The sequence below is a fragment of the Mytilus edulis genome, chromosome 3, assembly GCF_963676685.1.
Source record: "Mytilus edulis chromosome 3, xbMytEdul2.2, whole genome shotgun sequence".
Lineage (NCBI taxonomy): Eukaryota > Metazoa > Mollusca > Bivalvia > Mytilida > Mytilidae > Mytilus > Mytilus edulis.
This window is the reverse complement of record NC_092346.1, coordinates 65,166,644-65,184,936: the sequence shown is the minus strand read 5'-3', so window position 1 is coordinate 65,184,936 and position 18,293 is coordinate 65,166,644. Positions and strand designations below refer to the sequence as shown.

Sequence of the window (18,293 nt, the reverse complement as noted above, 5' to 3'; positions counted from 1 at the left end):
TTTGATAATTGTTAAAGGTCGTGTGATTAACAATAGTTTTTAACTTCTTTGTCAATTTGTCTCTTGTGAAGTGTTGTCTCATTGTCAATTTAACCTTTTAGAATATAAAACGGATAACATTAAGATAGTTAATGTGCAACAGATGTACGAATGTTTGATTAGCCTTAGTGGTCTTGTGGTAGCGTCATTAAAATGGATTCAACTACTTTTTCGCAAAGCATGTGTTATATATAGTTTAGAAAAAAAACCATGCAGACATCTTATTCGATCAGGTATTTCATATCCGATCTTTTATGGAAATATTCTTTACAAAGCACAAAAATGTGTAATATATAGTTTAGAAAAAGTATGCAGACATCTGATACGATCAGGTATTTCACATCCGATCTTTTATGGAAATATTCTTTACAAAGCACAAAAATGTGTAATATAAAGTTTAGAAAAAGCATGCAGACATCTGATACGATCAGGTATTTCACATCCGATCTTTTATGGAAATATTACTTACAAAGCACAAAAATGTTGGCATTCACCTCATAAGCTAACTAACCCTTTGAACAGACTTATTTAGAAGGGATAAAATTCCGATACTGTTGTCAGGTCATCAAGGATGGCATATTTTAGAATTGATATTGATTCATTCATAGGGTCTGTGCATCGAAAATCAACACATTTATTCTTAAATCAGTTGTTGGGGGTGGTACAGATGATATTTTTCTCATATATCTTATGATGGCCTTATATTTTTTTTCTCATACAAGCGTCACTGATGAGTCTATTGTAGACTAAACGCGCGTCTGGCGCAAATACAATTTTTTTTATCCTGGTATGTATGATGAGTTTACGATACTCAACCCCTAACGGGAGGGATTGTGTTTGATTTTCATTTGATGAAGACTTAATTTTTCAGTTTAATTGAGGTCTGGAGCTGGCATTTCAGTAACTGATAGTCGCCCCATGTTAATTTATGTATCATTGTCTTTATGCTTTGTTACTTTTGCAACCTATTCTGAAATCGGACTTGGATATTTTGTTAACTGATTATATCTGTGCGTATGGCTGTGTGTTTATTCATTCTACATTGGCTACAGGTAAGGGAGAGGATTGAGATCTCGCAGAACATATTTATCAACGCCGCATTTTGCGCCTGTACCAAGTCAGGAACCTGTGGCCGTTGTTACTCTTGAAATTTTTTTTTTTTGAATTTTTGTGTTCATTTACATGTTTTGGAGGTTGGTATTAAGGCCCTTTTCACTGATCTAGTAAACATTTTCATTCAAGGACCAGCCCAGACCATCCTCCGGATGCGAAAATTTCTCGCTGCGTCGAAGACCCCGTGTGGCTTTCGACTGTTATCTGCTCTTTTACCGGGTTGTTATGCCACACCCACGATACTAGAGGGGCATTATGTTTTCCGGTCTGTGCCACTGTTCGTCTGTGCGTCCGTTCGTCCCGCTTCAGGTTAAAGTTTTTGGTCAAGGTAGTTTTTGATGAAGTTGAATTCCAATCAACTTGAAACTAAGTACACTTGTTCCCCATGATATGATCTTTCTAATTTTAATGCCAAATTATAGTTTTGATCCCAATTTCATGGTCCATAGAACATAGAAAATGATAGTTCGAAGTTCAGGTTAAAGTTTTAGTTAAAGTTTTTGGTCAAGGTAGTTTTTGAAGTTAAAGTCACATCAACTTGAAACTTAGTACACATGTTCCGTATGATATGGTCTTTCTAATTTAAATTCCAAATTTAAGTTTTGACCCTAATTTCACGGTCCGCTGAACATTGAAAATTATAGTGCGAGTGGGGCATCCGTGTACTATGGACACATTCTTGTTTTCTCTTTGACACATTCCCCATTTTCATTCTCAAATTTATTTTATTTTACTTTAAATGCCGAAAGGACACTACAATTAATTATAATATAATTCACAGGAAGTTATCTATCTGTCCACGGAATAACAAGCGATCAGTATGCTGCAGTTTTCATTGACAACATATTTGTTTAATTTGGAGGTAGAATTTTTCGGCAGGTTGTCGGCATTTCTATAGGAACCAACTATACTCTGAGTCATACTTCCAAAATACCTGTACCATTTCAGGAATATGAAAGTCCTCATCCTTTCTTTTGATGTGTTTGAGCTCTTTTATTTTGCTGTTTGAATACGTTATCGATTGGAGTTTTCCTCGAAATTGTTATTTTATTTTGTTCATACAAAGACCATCATTCTCTACTTTTTGTTAATTTAATAGCATGCTGGCACACATCCAAATTCTTATTAAATCGTGTATATATAATTGCGAATAATGGTAGAAAAAAATCACATGAATGTTGAAAACCCAAAAGGGTTAAAGGAGATATAAAAAAAATCAACCGTTGAAATACTCCCATTCGGCAGTAACACCCTTGCTAAGTAAAGCGACTGTTGGCTGTTCGGGATTCTTCGTCTAATATCCGAATGTATAAACCAAAAAAAAAAAAAGATTTCCCTCATTATTTTTGTTCTACTTATTTAATACTGATAATGTATGAATGCTATCTAATTTATATCTGACAGTGTCATAATATATATCAATAGAAAACTATCTACTATTTACAAAAGAAAAGAAAATTTTCACTGTCGTTTTTCTATATATAAACACTTTAATCACAGGCAATCAGATAGTGTTTTAAATGTATCATTGTTGAACCAATCTATATTGAAATTAATTAAAGGTAGAGGTCATGCTATTTCGTATTTACGAATGTTTTGTTAATAAATTAAATGACAAAGTATCGTGATTTTTTCATAATTGAAATGATTAAAAGGACATTGTCTGTCAAATTGATGTCCATAGACTTGACTCAAATACTCATATTTGATTTATAACGTACTAAAACGTATATCCAAATAATAAAAAAGTATCAAATAAACAATTTACAAGGCATGGTCTCGATAATGTGTATCATCGTTTCGTGTGTATCTTAGTCTAGATACCATCTAATTAACTATTGAGTTGACCTTTGAAGTCTACCGACGGTCATATAAAAGATAGAAACATTAATATAGATATGAATAGATAGCAAACTCGTGCAATTGGATGTTTTAGGTCTGTTTAATTTCATATTATAGTTAAAACAGATGAACTTTGTAATGTATTGAAAATAAAAAAAATCATATTAATCTCTTACGTGTGTATGGTTACATGCCGTCCTGTTTAAATCACTATGCGGGAAGCAATACATGTAAATTAAACGGTTCTAAAAGGAAGTATTGATAACATGTGTACATTGAAATTTGATAATTGTTGTTAACAAATGGTACATTATCGAAAGCGTTATCAAGTACTTAAATGTTCAGTTATTTACAAATTATCACATATTTTTTTACCCTCTGTAAGTCCATTATTTTAATTTTAATATTTTGTCAGTTTTCATGATATAAGATAATTAATAACACTTTCTACAAAAGAGTAACTGCTCCATTACATCAGTTTCAATTACTCGTAAAACAATGGAGTATATAATACAATAAATAACTTTGTTCCTACACAAACAGTTGGACTATTTCATCGGAACTATATATTGTACACAAACATGACTGTCCGGAATTAAAAAATCTTTGAATAATTCCTGTTAAAAGTACAACATGTGTTTCTTCATTAGTCTTCATATCTGATAGCTTAGTACACTTTACATAAAGATCTATCCAAGGTGAACACATCTATAATGTTAGTTAGTGACACTGGTATTTGGATTCTGGGATTCTGGAGGATATAACTGCCTTGCTCGGACACACGGTAACCATTCATTTCCATTTCTTCCAAGTTATCGCGTATCACAATACTTTAATTTAACCTCTAAAATACAAAAAATAAAGTCAAAGAAATGTGCTACTATCAAATTGAGTTACAAATATATATATATAAGGATGATGTTAGAAAAGAGTTACATCAGACTCAATTTGAAGTCGACATTTTGTGGGGTTCGTGTCATTCCATCTTAAGTTTTTTGTATTGTGTTTTGTGAATGTCAGTTTTATTTTTTTCCTTTCTTTCATTTCTATAATTATTTTTGTTTTCTTCAAAAAGAGGGAAGAAGGATACCAGCGGGACAGTCAAACTCATAAATCGAAAATAAACTGACAACGCCATGGCTAAAAATGAAAAGAACAAACAGACAAACAATAGTACACATGACACAACATCGAAAACTAAAGAATGAACAACACGAACCCCACCAAAAACTAGGGGTGATCTCTGTAAAATTTACGAAGAGATGATTTCAACTTTACCATTTTGAACTCTTGATTAAATAGCTTCCCTGTGAGCAACAACCCTCTATCAAGAAAATCATGATAGGAAATACAAGCACGGGAATATCGTATCAATTGAGAGATATATACACCATATGCAGGTGCTGTTGGAATGTTGCTACTTAGAAATGGAAAGTTCACAATTGGAAAGCTGAAATCATCTCTTTTGTCGTAAAGTTTTGTTTTTAATCGACCTTCATTCAATTTCTAAATGTAAGTCAAGATATGAGGCCGACTTAACTGTATCTGTTGTATCCTTTATCTCTAGTTCAATGGGTTAGATCCGTTCGACATAGTCACCAAATTTTGAATTATTTAGTGAAAGAACATCATCTATATAGCGGAAAGTAGAGTTAGGAATGCCGATAGTCTGTTGAAAAACACGTCCTCCGAGCGTAACAAATATGTTGTCAATCAAGAAGTCAACTAAATATTTCTTTAGTTTCTTGGTATCTGCTTACTTTTTACTATTGCATGTATCAACTATGATATGTCTTAAATAGTGTTCAAACAGTCACCGTCAATCCCCCTATCCCCCCACCATTTAAAAAAGAAAGACAATTTTATAGTATGTCTCTTTCTATCTAACATCAAAAATGTGACCTATTACTATGCGATAAAGTCACGAAGACTATGAAGGGACATTTAAACATTAAATATTTTGTTTAAAGTTTAAAATCATTAACGAACAATAGAAAATGTTTTATTTCCTTTTACCACTTTAGTATTTTAAGAAGAGAATAGACTTATTAGCTTACCGAAATATTGAATTCGTTCGGTAAAATGATATGTTCAGTACCAGTACCAGTCTGCATAATTTTATATATTACCACGCCTCCAATAAATAAAATCAGCAAAATGATCAAAATAACCAAAAGTAGCATGTACCAAACATATTTCTTTGACGTAGTTTTATCAATTGAAATATTATAATCCAAAAGTACGACGCAATCTTTTTCTTCGTTCATAGTCACTTGTGGGGGGTATTCAACTAATTTGTTCTGATCAATCAAATCCAAAATTGTCCATATGAATGGCTTCTTCTCGCTGTTTTATATGAATAATATTAGTCACTATCAATATCTCCAAAATTTTCAGCAAATCCGATGCAATATTTTTAGAACCGTTGTAAACACATAGAACCATTTTGTATAGTGCATATGCAATTTCATGTTAAATTACGTATTAATTGACAGTCATTATTTAAATCTATTTTAATACATTGTTTTATTTTGCGTTGTTGTTGAAAACATAAGTGAGTCATACGATTTAATGGACTCTTCGTAATGAAGAAAAAATAGAATTCACGCATGATGTTTGTTTAACTTTCTATATTTAAGGAATCCTCTGATGTAAATATTCCCAAAATAAAGTCGTTAAGTTTTGATGTGGTACTTTGTAATAAAACGTTAAATGTAGAAATGATTTATATCTTGATTTAAATAAATATGGCATAAACAATATAATCTTAAGAAAAAAAGTATTGTTTTCAAATAAATTGGTTTCTGTAACTTAAAAACAACACATTTTAAATGTGTTTTAAAGACACATATTTTTTACTCGACGAAAGGCTTTCGGTATTCCTAGTTTAAAAGACCTTGCTTTAAGTCAAATATGTAATAAAATATAAATTAGGACCTTTTATTCAAATTGTTATTTTAATTTGTTTTTTTCGTAATGTTTTCACTTAAAAAACATTGAGTGTTTTCAGTCGGATTTGTGTAGCTGATAAAGAATGTTACAGAGGGACGGACCTAAGCCTACATTATATCAAACCTGGTACCTTTGATAACTGTTTTCATCACTAGGTCGATGGCACTGCTGTTGGAAGTTACGTCACCCGAGGGTATCATCAGCCCAGTAGTCAGCACTTCAGTGTGGATATGAATATCATGTATATGGTCATTTTTATAAATTTACTGTTTGCAAAAGTATGAATTATTCGAAATACTAAGGATTTCCTTATCCCAGGCATATATTACCACAGCCGTGTTTGGCACATTTGTTTTGGAATTCTGGGTCCTCAATGCTCTTCAACTTTATACTTATTTGGCTTTCTAACTAATTTGATCTGAGCGTCACTGATAAGTCTTACGTATTAAATTATAAACGTGGTACCTTTGATTACTATTTACTATTATACGTACAGTGTATCGGGTTTTTGCTGACCTAAACTGTATTCATATGTTCACTTTGAGTTACATTATTCTGAAATAAAATTTAAAAAAACCATGAATAATGTCTTAAGAAGTGTATACAATTGATAATAAAAATGTAATAGCATGGGTGAACAACTTTAAGTGATACATTTTTCATCTCGGGCAACCAATATTTCTGTCTTTATCCACAGGGTAACTAAATATAACAAATGTATGTACAAATGTTAAAAACTCAAGTACCTTTTTTAAAAATGAAAAAAAAAGGTTTTACTAACGTGTAAATGCTCTTCTGCTTCATAATTGACTTTATAGTATTGCTAGAAAATTTTAAAACATTCGCCAAATACCATCAGTAAATTAAAAATCAGGTACTTGTATAGTGTAATGGTCCATCCCACCAGTCACCACTTCTTTTTTTTTACACGAATTATCATTTATATGGTCATAGTAATAGTTAGCTGTTTACAGATTTTTGAATGTTTTGAAATACTAAATATTTTTTTTTACCAAAGGAGTTGATTACCTTAGCTGTATTTAGCAAAATCTTTCGAAATGTTATGTCTTCATTGCCTTTCGACTTTGTATCTTATTTTGTATTATAACTTTTAGATGCTAGTGTCATTTGTGCGTCTGTCGTATACAATTTTAAGGCTGGTATTTACGATGAGTTTTCTGCTTTGTGACGCTTGGAGCACATAATCAAATCTTTAAGGAATGTTACAATAAAATTAACGATATAGAAACCTAAAAGAAATATTTTTTAACTATAAAGTCGTTTGATTTTTAATATGGCCCTTGAATTGAAAGAAAAACTTGACTTACGACTACTTTATACTATTAATGAATTAAAGAACCGAAAGGAGAAAAAACAAAGCACTTACATCGTATAATAATTCTTCATATATTGTTTCCGTGAATATAAAAGTTCTAACATACAATACACATGACACACATGATACAATTTTACTCTCTTTTCTGAATTCTGACTAATAATACCATATTTGTTTTAATACCGTTATGCGACAGGTCAAGAAAATTTAACATCTTATATAAAAAATATTGTTTTAAAACAAAAATGTGGTCACCGATAACCATAAGTGGCCTTATGGTGATTTTTAAAGGTTAAACGTATCGTTTCCAAAGTTTGCCTTCGTTTGTCGAACGTTGTTATTTTCTGACAATACATGAGAACTTAATCATACCTGGGTTTTACTGTGTGGAGGATCTATTTCAATATCGTTCACACTTAATAATATCTTGTGAATCAGTAGCGCAAACAGAACTAAAAACACCACTAATATCAAAATTAAGATCAAACATGACTTTCTGCCAAATAAATTTCTTGCAATAGTTATTGAAGTATTCCTTTGTAAACGCTTTATATAGGCGGGAGATTCTATATCCAGAACAATATCCTTTTGTGATTTACTATGATCACTTCCATGAAAATGTAGATTTTGATTTTTTATAGATGGTGTTTCAAACGGTTGTTCTTGTCCACTTTCTTTGATTAGTTCTTCTAAAATAGGATCATTTGGAAGCACATTCACATTTAATGACCACTGCCTTCTCATGATTATATCATTGTATAACACATGTATTATCAATAGGTGTTGAACTACACATGAAGATAACATACCGGTGTAAAATCAGTTTGAATAAATACCTGTTTATCTAATATTTTTATTTGCATAATAATTTGATCAAAATGACATTGTCACTTTACGAGAGAGAAAAAAACACAAACAAAACATTTTATGCAATATATATATACTAATTACGTTCTTAACCAAAAATTAAAAAAACGTTTTGCAATTAAAAGCGTTTTTATAAAATCACGAAAAGGTTGTTTCATGTAAATGTATTACCATAGGGACACAAAATAGTTTCGGTTGAGTCCCCGAGAGTACAGTACTTTCAGGAGCACAGGCGTATTTTAAATATAAGATGTTGATTAAAATAGTCAGGTAGTAAACATTTTTTTTAAATCCTAGGTTGCAACTTTGTTCGACACATTTAATTGTGCCTAGGGTTTTTTCGACGAAGGCCTTAAATTGGCCCTAAGATTTAAATTAACTTTAATTCAGACCAGATTTTAGTAGATTTGACATATACATAGTTTAAATAAAAGTATCAATATGAAGCAACTTCTTTTAGGCACTTTGAATTATAAATTACGATAATGCATTATTTGTGGTGAAACGTCAGTATTAGTCCAATTTTTCTATATGTTTATTTATTTGTTGTGTGGACGAAACACGCGTCTGGCGTATTAAATTTTAAACCAGGTACCTTTTGTTAGCTATTATTAGTTTGTTACTCTGTCCTATATGTTCTCCCATTTATTTGTATTGTAGTCCTGTCGTGTAATATTGTCATTTTAATGTTATATTTAACTTTGCAAATAAAGCGGGAGGTTAAGCATGCCACAAAACCAGGTTCAACCCACAATTTTTTCTTAAAATGTCCTGTACCAAGTCAGGAAAATGGTCATTGTCATATTATAGTTCGTTTCTGTGTGTATTACATTTTAATGATGTGTTTCTGTTGTGTCGTAGTTCTCCTCTTATATTTGATGTGTTTCCCTCAGTTTTAGTTTGTAACCCGGATTTGGGTTTTTTCTAAATCGATTTATGAATTTCGAACAGCGGTAAACTACTGTTGCCTTTATTTACCCTTATTAACTTCAGTTACCTTTCCTGATCCTGAAAATATTTGTGTTGAGGGATTCAATATTAACCATAGCATAAATATTTTGGATTGTATTTGCGGCCAAGGTTTTCCTAAAACTACTAATATTTACAAAACTGTCAAATTTCGACAAAATCTGTAAAATGTGCTGACTTTAAAAGCTATAATGCTACATAATGAAGACACTTGTTTTACCAGATATAACGGATTTATAATTATATCCGTTTCTGGGGGAAAAAAATACTTTTTAAAAATATTTAATGATTTAGTTGAAATTCAAGGTCATATTTTGCTAAAAATGAACCGTGTCATTTGACATTTGTTCCTTTTTCCTATCAATAAAACGAACGTTTGTTTTCGTTAAAGAGTACTAACCTTTGATTTGTTGTGGCCTTCATGAACATGGCTATCGGTTTTCATAGTATAAAGTACATATACAAAGAGTATTAACAGGATCACACATATCATCGATGGGAAAATTACATATTTAATAATCCATTGTTTGTTTGACTGAACACTTTCTCTGTCTATCTTTTCGGTGCTTTTTGTTAGTAATAAATCACTTCCTGTTGGACTATGATCAGGAGTCGAATCGTCTTCAACCAGTTTGTTCAATTGATCTGCACTATCTCTATGAGTTTCAAAAAACTCATCCTCGTGTAGTGGTTCCGGTTTCGAATCATCTGCTGGAATGTTGATTTTTACATTTGAACTATCTGTAATAGATCTCCGTCTCATATTCTAAAGAATAGTTTCTTCTACAATGTTATTTGATATCGTGTTCTGTAAAATGTAAATCAGACTGAAATGATTCCGCTGTGCATATAAGTATATTAAAAAAAACAACCGTAACAATATTTCCACTTCTACATGTGTAGCCAACGAATCTAATTTAATTTTCAAAATGCATATCACATGCACGCAAAGATGTTAGAATGTTTACCTGGTTAATCTATTGAAATATACACTCAGATCTCCTTTTTTATACTTTTTTAGGTAATTTAAATAGCTATACATTTATACAAATGACCTAGATTATTTTCGTTACTAAACACCATGCTTCATGTGTGCATATATTATGAGTTTAAAACCATAATTTTATATTTCAACAAATATAATGGGACTAAAAAGCCAGTGCACAAAATTTATTCTTACACGGAAAAATGGATTTGATGAATTAACACTGTCTTTATCTACAAACAAGCAATCGCAGATCCATTATTTGAGTCCCATATCATTTTTCTTATTATATGGTTCTGCTTACTTTGATTTTATGCATCTTTATTATGTCATCTTTTTCCGTCAGTCGGAATGCCATGCATTCACGCGATGTACAAAAGCTAGTGAATATTTTATCCAATTTCACGAAACAGTAAAGGTAAACTGCAGGAAAAAGAGTCATTTCAATCTTTTTCTTTACACAAGTCGATCTCGAGTTAAGGGACTCAACCATCAGATTAAGTGCATTTTCTCACATTATGCGCCAAATCGTTTACTTGAAATGATTGAATTAAAATATAATATGGTGTTTGGATTAGCAAAACAATAGTTCCTTTTGGACCTTGGTAATTTTTCTGGTTTATCGTAGCATAAAACTTATTGCATGTTGCGTAATAGTTTTCTTAGATAAATTAATTTAGACTTTACTTTGTTCACATGTTGAGCACTACATGTAGCTAATTTCTAAAAGAGGTGTCCACATTGTCAAAATCTAAAGATGTCAAATCGGTTTTTTTATTATTAATTTTGAATATTATCAAGTCTATATCATTTTTAGTAGTCTAGCTTCCATAGTTAAACGTATTTACATAAACAAAAATATATAAATTTATGGTTCTAGTATTTAACAGATGGGAATTCACATGGAGGGTGATGCATGTAAAGCAGGAGACACTTATCCTGTCGAGTTACCAGGTCTACCTCCTTTTTGACTTCATACAATTCCTTTCCTTATTGTTTGTTACCTTGATTTGTATCCTCCTTTTCGATTCACGAGATTTTAACAATAGTAAACTACTATCGCCTTTACTTGCGATCACATGTTACTTTGACAGACATATATCAGTGTAAAAAAGATTATAAAACGAAATGTAAAGGTAGGACGTCTCTAACCAAAATGAATTCTATCAGAAGAAAATCTAAAAAACTTTGATTAAAGGTAATTTTATGTTGGTAATTTTATTCGGTTAAAGATTTCCTTTTTAAACATAATTGCAAATACTCGGGATTTGAAACGCCCGGACTGTCTTATGACGTCGTAAATACCTTACCTCATAACGGTCCCCGGTTTTATCTTTATGATATGTGGTTTTGTCTAAAAGGTTGCATTTCTGTAACTATAAACAATGCAATTTCCAATATGAACCTTTTCTATCGCTAAAACTGTACCACTGTTACTTTAGTTTAAAAAGAAATGCTCATATGCACTAACATTTTTCATCAAAGATCAAAATAAAGTGCTTTGTAGTAAATTTTCTACATGTATATGCCCGAACTTGTAAGAGTTTAACCTTATACTAGATTTCTGCATTACCCTGAGGCATTATCCCTCCCATTAATGTGGGTCGTCCTTAGAATTCAAAACGGCCGCTACTTTATGTTTATTTAAACTGGTTACATCCCCCGGTTATGTCTCTGAAAGATGAAGCGTGAGATCATATTTTGGAACCAGTACTAAACAAAACAAAATGTCTCAGAATATTATTCATCTCCTATAAATAGGCGTGGTATGTAAGACAGGTTGGTGTATTTACAAAGTGCAGCCTTAACGTTGTGAGTTTTAATCTAAGTGCTATGTTGGGTTTTCTTTACGTTTATTTTCTTGTATTATCGGTATGTGATGTCTTCTCTCTTTGTGTACTTTTACAAGTATTTTGAAATTTGCACTTACATGCAGCATCCAATAAGTCGAAGGTGTACGGTGTACTGTAATGGAATGTATAAGATATGGCGTATTAGTAGTCTATTTGACCAACATATGCTATGTGTGACGGTAAGCCCATGTATACTACGGCACATGCTGCCAGATACTGACTGGATATACCGTTCCTTGCAATAAATAGATAACAAATATAAAATTAACGACCATATGTTTACAGTAAAAAATATTATTGATAAAGTTTTTAGAATGAAATTCAAAACAGTGTAGCTGTGGCCATTGATTGACACATTAAAATCATCCATTGACTGGGACAATTTACGTGAACGTTTGTCTGTAACGACCACTGTTCACGACGTACCTACGATAGACATTTTAAACTGTGGGGTCACCAAAGGTTTCTAAACGCCTTTAATTATAAAATAATTCGAAAAATTAATCAGGAATAACCTTTGTGTTTTGATTTACATAATTGATATAAATCAAAATATCGTGTTATTTCTGATTAATTTTTCGAATTACTTTATTTAGGTGTTGAGAACCTTTGGTGACCCCATAGTTTAAGTGTCTTTAAAAAGTACATAGTGAGCATTGGTCGTTACATACAAACGTTCACCTAAATTGTCCCAGTCAATGGATGATTTCAATGTGTCAATCAATGGCCACAGCTACACTGTTTTGAATTTCATTCTAATTCTACGAACAATATATTATATTTATACCTGTTTTATTGACTTGAAAAACAATTTGATTCTATAATTAGGGGTTTCCATTCTTTATGAAAATCAATTGTTTTGACACCATTGTGTGAACTAAACAAACATACATAATAGGTCAAGATGTTAAAAATAAGGGCAGGGCAATCATTGTGGGATAATCTTAATCACTATAAAAACAAACAAATATGTCAAAAAAGAAACACAAAAAGGCACAAAGACAAAGTACATTAGCGAAAATGAAAGACGAGATTACAAAATTTAATAAAACACAATAACACAATGACGGGATGTACAAGTACTTCTAAATATGTTTTATACTATCATTTCATGAATGACATCATAAACGTTAGTTTGTTTCATGTAAGTACAAACAATAGTTCTGATGGAGTGATAGTCTGTGAGGGTACAAAACTTTCAGGAGCACTTGGACGATTCAAATGATGCATGTTGTGATATTAGAATTAATATGAAGTATCTTCATTAATGAACTTTAAATTTTAAAATTACGACGATGCATTATTTGTTTTAATCAAATTTTTCTATATTTTAATTTTATTTGTTTTCTTTTATTTTCTTCAGCTGCCATCCCTGATCTTGAAAATGTTTGTGTTTCGGGATTCAGTATTAACCATAGCATGAACATTTTGGATCGTATATGCGACCAAGGTTTCCAAACTTTCAACGAAATCTCTGAAATGTGCGAACTTTGGAAGCTATAATGCTATATAATGAAGATATTTGATTGACCTAACATTTAGGCTTTTGAAACATGTCAATTACTTAGAAAAAAATATTTATTAAAGCATTTAATGATAAAGTTGAAATTCAGGGTCATATTTTGCTAAAGGCGAACCTTGTCTTTTGACGCTTGTTTCTTTTTTTCCTATAAAAAAATGCGCGTTTGTTTTCATTAAGCCCCTGTCACATCTTACCGGCTAGCACGAACGGACGCCTAAAGGATAGCTTTTTTCAGTCCATTCATGTCTGTTAGATTCCATTCTTATCCGTTAGACGTCCGGCCGTATCTGATTCATTTTCGTTCAGCGTCCGCTTCCGTTCTGTCCGGTGGAAAATTTTGAGCATGCTCAAAACTTTGAACGGACGTCCAACGAATGAAGTATCCGTTGAACGTCCGGTAGGTGTCCGTTTTTTACGGTACTCATTCGTTCTGTTTCCGTTTTGATACTTGAATTGTCCGTTAAACATCCGTTAGAGTTGTGGCAGACCAATTCACCAACGGACTTCTGCTGAACGTATAACGGATAATACGGATGATGCACGAATGTGAAACGGACATGAACGGAAGATTAACGGATAAAACGGATAAATGCCAATTGAAACTTTCGCGTTAGAAATGCCAAATATTGGTATGTCAGATTTCTTTGAGTGTCATGAATGTTTATTATTCATGATGGATATGTTGCCAACGAATTTGATTTAATTTACAAAATGTATATCACATGTAAAGAAAGCAATGTATTACAATTTTTACATGGTTACGTTATTGCAAATAGCTTTTAAACATTTTAAAGGTATATGGATATACGTTTATACAAGTGGCCTAGTTAATTTTCGTTTCTTAACTTCATGGATCATATTGTGCATATATGTGTAAGTTTAAAACCAAAGTCTTACATTTGAACAAATATTATGTGAATAAATACTTTAGTAGCCAGTTCACAAATCGTATTATGAAACAAACAATGGTTTTTGTGAAATAAAGCTTTATATCTATAAAAAAAAAACAGAAAAAAAGAAAACATTAGGCAGATCGAATATACATTTTCATTGTTTTCGAAATTTTACGTACACAGATTTTATACACGATTTTGACATCTTTTTTCAGTCCGACTAGCATACATTTACTCGTTGTACAGAAGATAGTGAAATGTTTTGATCATGTTTCATGAAACTGTAACGGAATAGTTGAACTGATGAATAAATTGTAATTTTAATCTACCTTTTTAGTTGATCACAAGTTAAGAATAAATCCTTATAATCCATAGCACCATAAGCTCCCCCTATAGATCCATCCACCACTGGATAGCTTAAATATGTAGTTTGTCAAAAATGTGGTTTCTGAATGAAAAGTGGGTAGAAACTGTTTAATTCAGTTATTGATATTTTTTATCTGTAAAGCATTAAAGTCATAAGAAACATCTAATTAAAAAAATAATGCATATGTTTTTATATAACTCAATGGATAGTTTTCATTATAAAACTTATATTCATATACTTTTTTCTGACGATTCTTCAATTTATTAGTATTTAGAAGAAGTTTACTTTATTTTAATTGCTTCCTTCCAGGAAGCAATTCCCCCGAAATATTTTCCGTATGCAAAGTGACCTCAGTGTGACCCATCTCGTAAAAATCCGGTGATCACAATACGCATGGATGTCCTTAAAATAAACTATTATCTGAATTTACACGTTAAACACGTGCTCAATTCCATGCTTTTTTGTTGATTTGTTGTTGATTGTTGACAAAAAGGTGACAATCGTTAAACTTCGGCTTCAAAACACGAACTTTAATTACCTGCCATATTTTCACAACAACACTGACCGATTGAAAAAAAAATTGACGATTATACGAAATTTACACAAACAAAATGATAAATTCGTGCACAGAAGACTAAGTTTATGATGTTTGTATGCATTGGTTCAAGAATTGGAAGAACCTTATTTTTCACCGGTCACTCGTTTCTTATGACTTTAAGCAAAGAAGGGGTTTTTAAAGTTGGGATGATAAGAAATTGACTGAAGAACGAATCGAACAGCATTGTTTTCATTAAAGAGTTCCATGGGGTATAATACTTGCCAAAGGGTATTAGACTAAAGGTACTCTTCAGGGGGAAATAATTGCAAGATGATTATTATATAAGTGGAATTAAGGTAGGTAAAAATCTTGAATGAGTAGATATTGATAGCACAGTATTGTAATATGAATGTGAAAATAGGACTCATCAGTAGGTGTTTTACACATCAATATTACCAACAACAAAAACTAAAACTTGATTGGTGCAAATCCAGAAAATGATTTCTGGTAAAATTTCTCAAATACAAATTTGATGGCGAACTTGGAAAAGATAGTACTTCCTATACCCACAAGGCCAGGTTGACTTAGTTAAAAGTTATTTTAGAGATAATTTTGAATATTTGATAAACCTAAATTTCATTTAACTAAATTTCGTTCTGATGAAAAATAAATTTGATGTGTCGGTTTGGCCTTGGGAGTTTCGTCCCTATAGTACATCTTTTCTAGTTACATTTAAATATTCTGATAGGTTTGATATGTATTGATGGCTGAAATAATTACGTTTTCTACTGCTAGCTGAACAAAAGACAGATTTAATCAGGTTTTCCAGACAAATCAATGCTGGAATTAAGTACGGTGTATTGAAAGATTATTTCGAATTTACTACATTACTAATAAATTAGACTTTCTAAAGGTTCTGATTTTTCTATGGTTATAGTTTGAAATGTTTGCTTTAGTTTTGTTCCTAGTACAATGTAGTTATTATTAATTGAGAGAATGTTATCATATTTTAAGATTGTTTTCTTTGCAAGTGGTTACTAGTAAGTTTATAAACATTCAAATAAAAATAAGCAGAATTCCGGATACATAGTGACATGTTGTTTTTTTTTAATAATGACCATAATTATTAAAAACAAATATCCAACACTTCACAAATTTTAATAATGCTCTTGCAATTTTGTTTACAATAAAAACCTGAAAATGTGGTATAATTTACAACGGGTTAAGGCAAACGTGTTTGCAAAATATGAGGAATGGTGCATGGTAAAATAAACAATAAAAAGATAGTGTGAGAAATACTTTGAAAAAATTTAATTGGATAAATGAGAAAGAGAAAGAGGCTACTTTGTTTTCTTACAAATAAAGGGACGAATTTAAAAAAGATAAGAAATAAACAAATGTAACATGTGAAATAAAATGATAAACATATTATGCATATAAAAACAAAATGTAAAAATATCTAGTGTAAAATATAAAGCTATTAAAAAACCTTTCAGGAATGTTTTGAATATCATATGATGAAAAGGATGGCTTAAATGGCAATACTGAAAATGCGGTTGAAAAAAAAACTGTCACCATTTGGTGGACTGCAGATGATGTGCAATGCAATCCCAACATCTAACTAGACAATAAACATTACCATTTCAGTAAATTCACGCTATGCAATAAGATTTGTAATAATGGTGAGACTGAATTTATCTTTAGCAGAAACAATACTAATAGAGGAAAGACTTTTCTGCCAATACAAAAAGTAAATATTTACAGCATTTGTGACATTAGCCACCAATACGTGGACCTTTTCCACAAAACTAAATACACAATATATATTGAGGGGAGATTCACGCTGCAATAAGATATCTTTAGGAGAAACAAAATTCCTGTACTAAATCAGAAAAATGACAGTTGTTGTCTATTGGTTTGATGTGTTTTATCTTTTGATTTTGCCATTTGATAAGGAACTCTCCGTTTTGAATTTTCCGCGGAGTTCAGTATTTTTTGTGATTTTACTTTTTTTTCTGACAAAGAAAAGATTTTTCAACCTATACACATGATTAATATTTGAAACATTTTGAGACATCTGCCACCATTTGGTGGACTGCATATTGTAAAAATTTCACAAAACTAAACAACGAATAACTACACAATATAAATAAATTGCAGATGCTGACATGGGATTTGTAATAAGATTTGTAATATGTGGAGGCTGGAAATGTCTTTAAAACAAAAACAATGATAATACAGAAGAGATTTTCAGCCTTTACAAAAAGTAAATATTTAAGCATGTTATGACATCTTCCACCATTTGGTGGACTGCAGATGTTAACATGGTCCGCTTTTCTAATGAGACTAAACAATGAACTACACTATATACACTAACTGCAGATTCACAATAGTTTTTTGTCAGCACATGACTAAAATAAGAAATCGTTAAGAAAATTTAATATCACTCATTTCACAATTGCTTTTCTTCTCAAATAATAATCAGTGGTGTACAGTATAAAAGATCATATGACAATTAGACAATAAAAAAAAATATGCTTGCATTTTTTATCAATTTTAACAAGAGTAGATAATCACTAGGAATGAAAAGTAGATATTCGATTAATATAACATATTGACAAGACGGTAAGTATTAATTTCATGGTTGTATGCCATTTGGTGTACTGCATGAAGAGAAATTGACAATAATTTAAAATTTTAGATACTGCTTATAGATAATGTTAGAATTACATTTTAACACACAGTATGTACATTTGGTTGAGATGAAATTGAAATTCAAGTTTTTAAATTATTTGACAATTTGTGTTTCTCTGCAGTGAAAAATCCAAATGTTTGTATCATGCAAGACCCCAGAATGATATGTTAATGCTTTTTGGAAGGAAAAAAAGAAAAGCTTCTACATGTCAATAAAAGGGAAATATTTTCAAGAACGTATATTGACTATTTTTGATTGGTATTGTACAACAAATTTGTGATTACAAAAAAGGGAGATGTTTAACAGGTATTTATGGGCAGAG

The 18,293-nt window shown here is 31.2% G+C and overlaps 1 long non-coding RNA gene across 2 annotated transcripts; it reads right to left on the bottom strand.

Annotated features, from left to right (window-relative positions):
* Positions 1 to 2,225: 2,225 nt before the first annotated feature.
* Positions 2,226 to 10,111, bottom strand: LOC139517129 (uncharacterized). 2 transcript variants are annotated; one of them, XR_011663087.1, is made up of 4 exons: positions 9,519 to 9,835; positions 6,441 to 6,501; positions 5,052 to 5,128; positions 2,226 to 3,838 (listed from the first exon to the last, which is right to left on the bottom strand). It is a non-coding gene; the product is annotated as an uncharacterized lncRNA (long non-coding RNA). The 2 variants fall into 2 exon arrangements; XR_011663086.1 differs by lacking the exon at positions 5,052 to 5,128 and having other exon boundaries at positions 9,519 to 10,111.
* Positions 10,112 to 18,293: the final 8,182 nt, after the last annotated feature.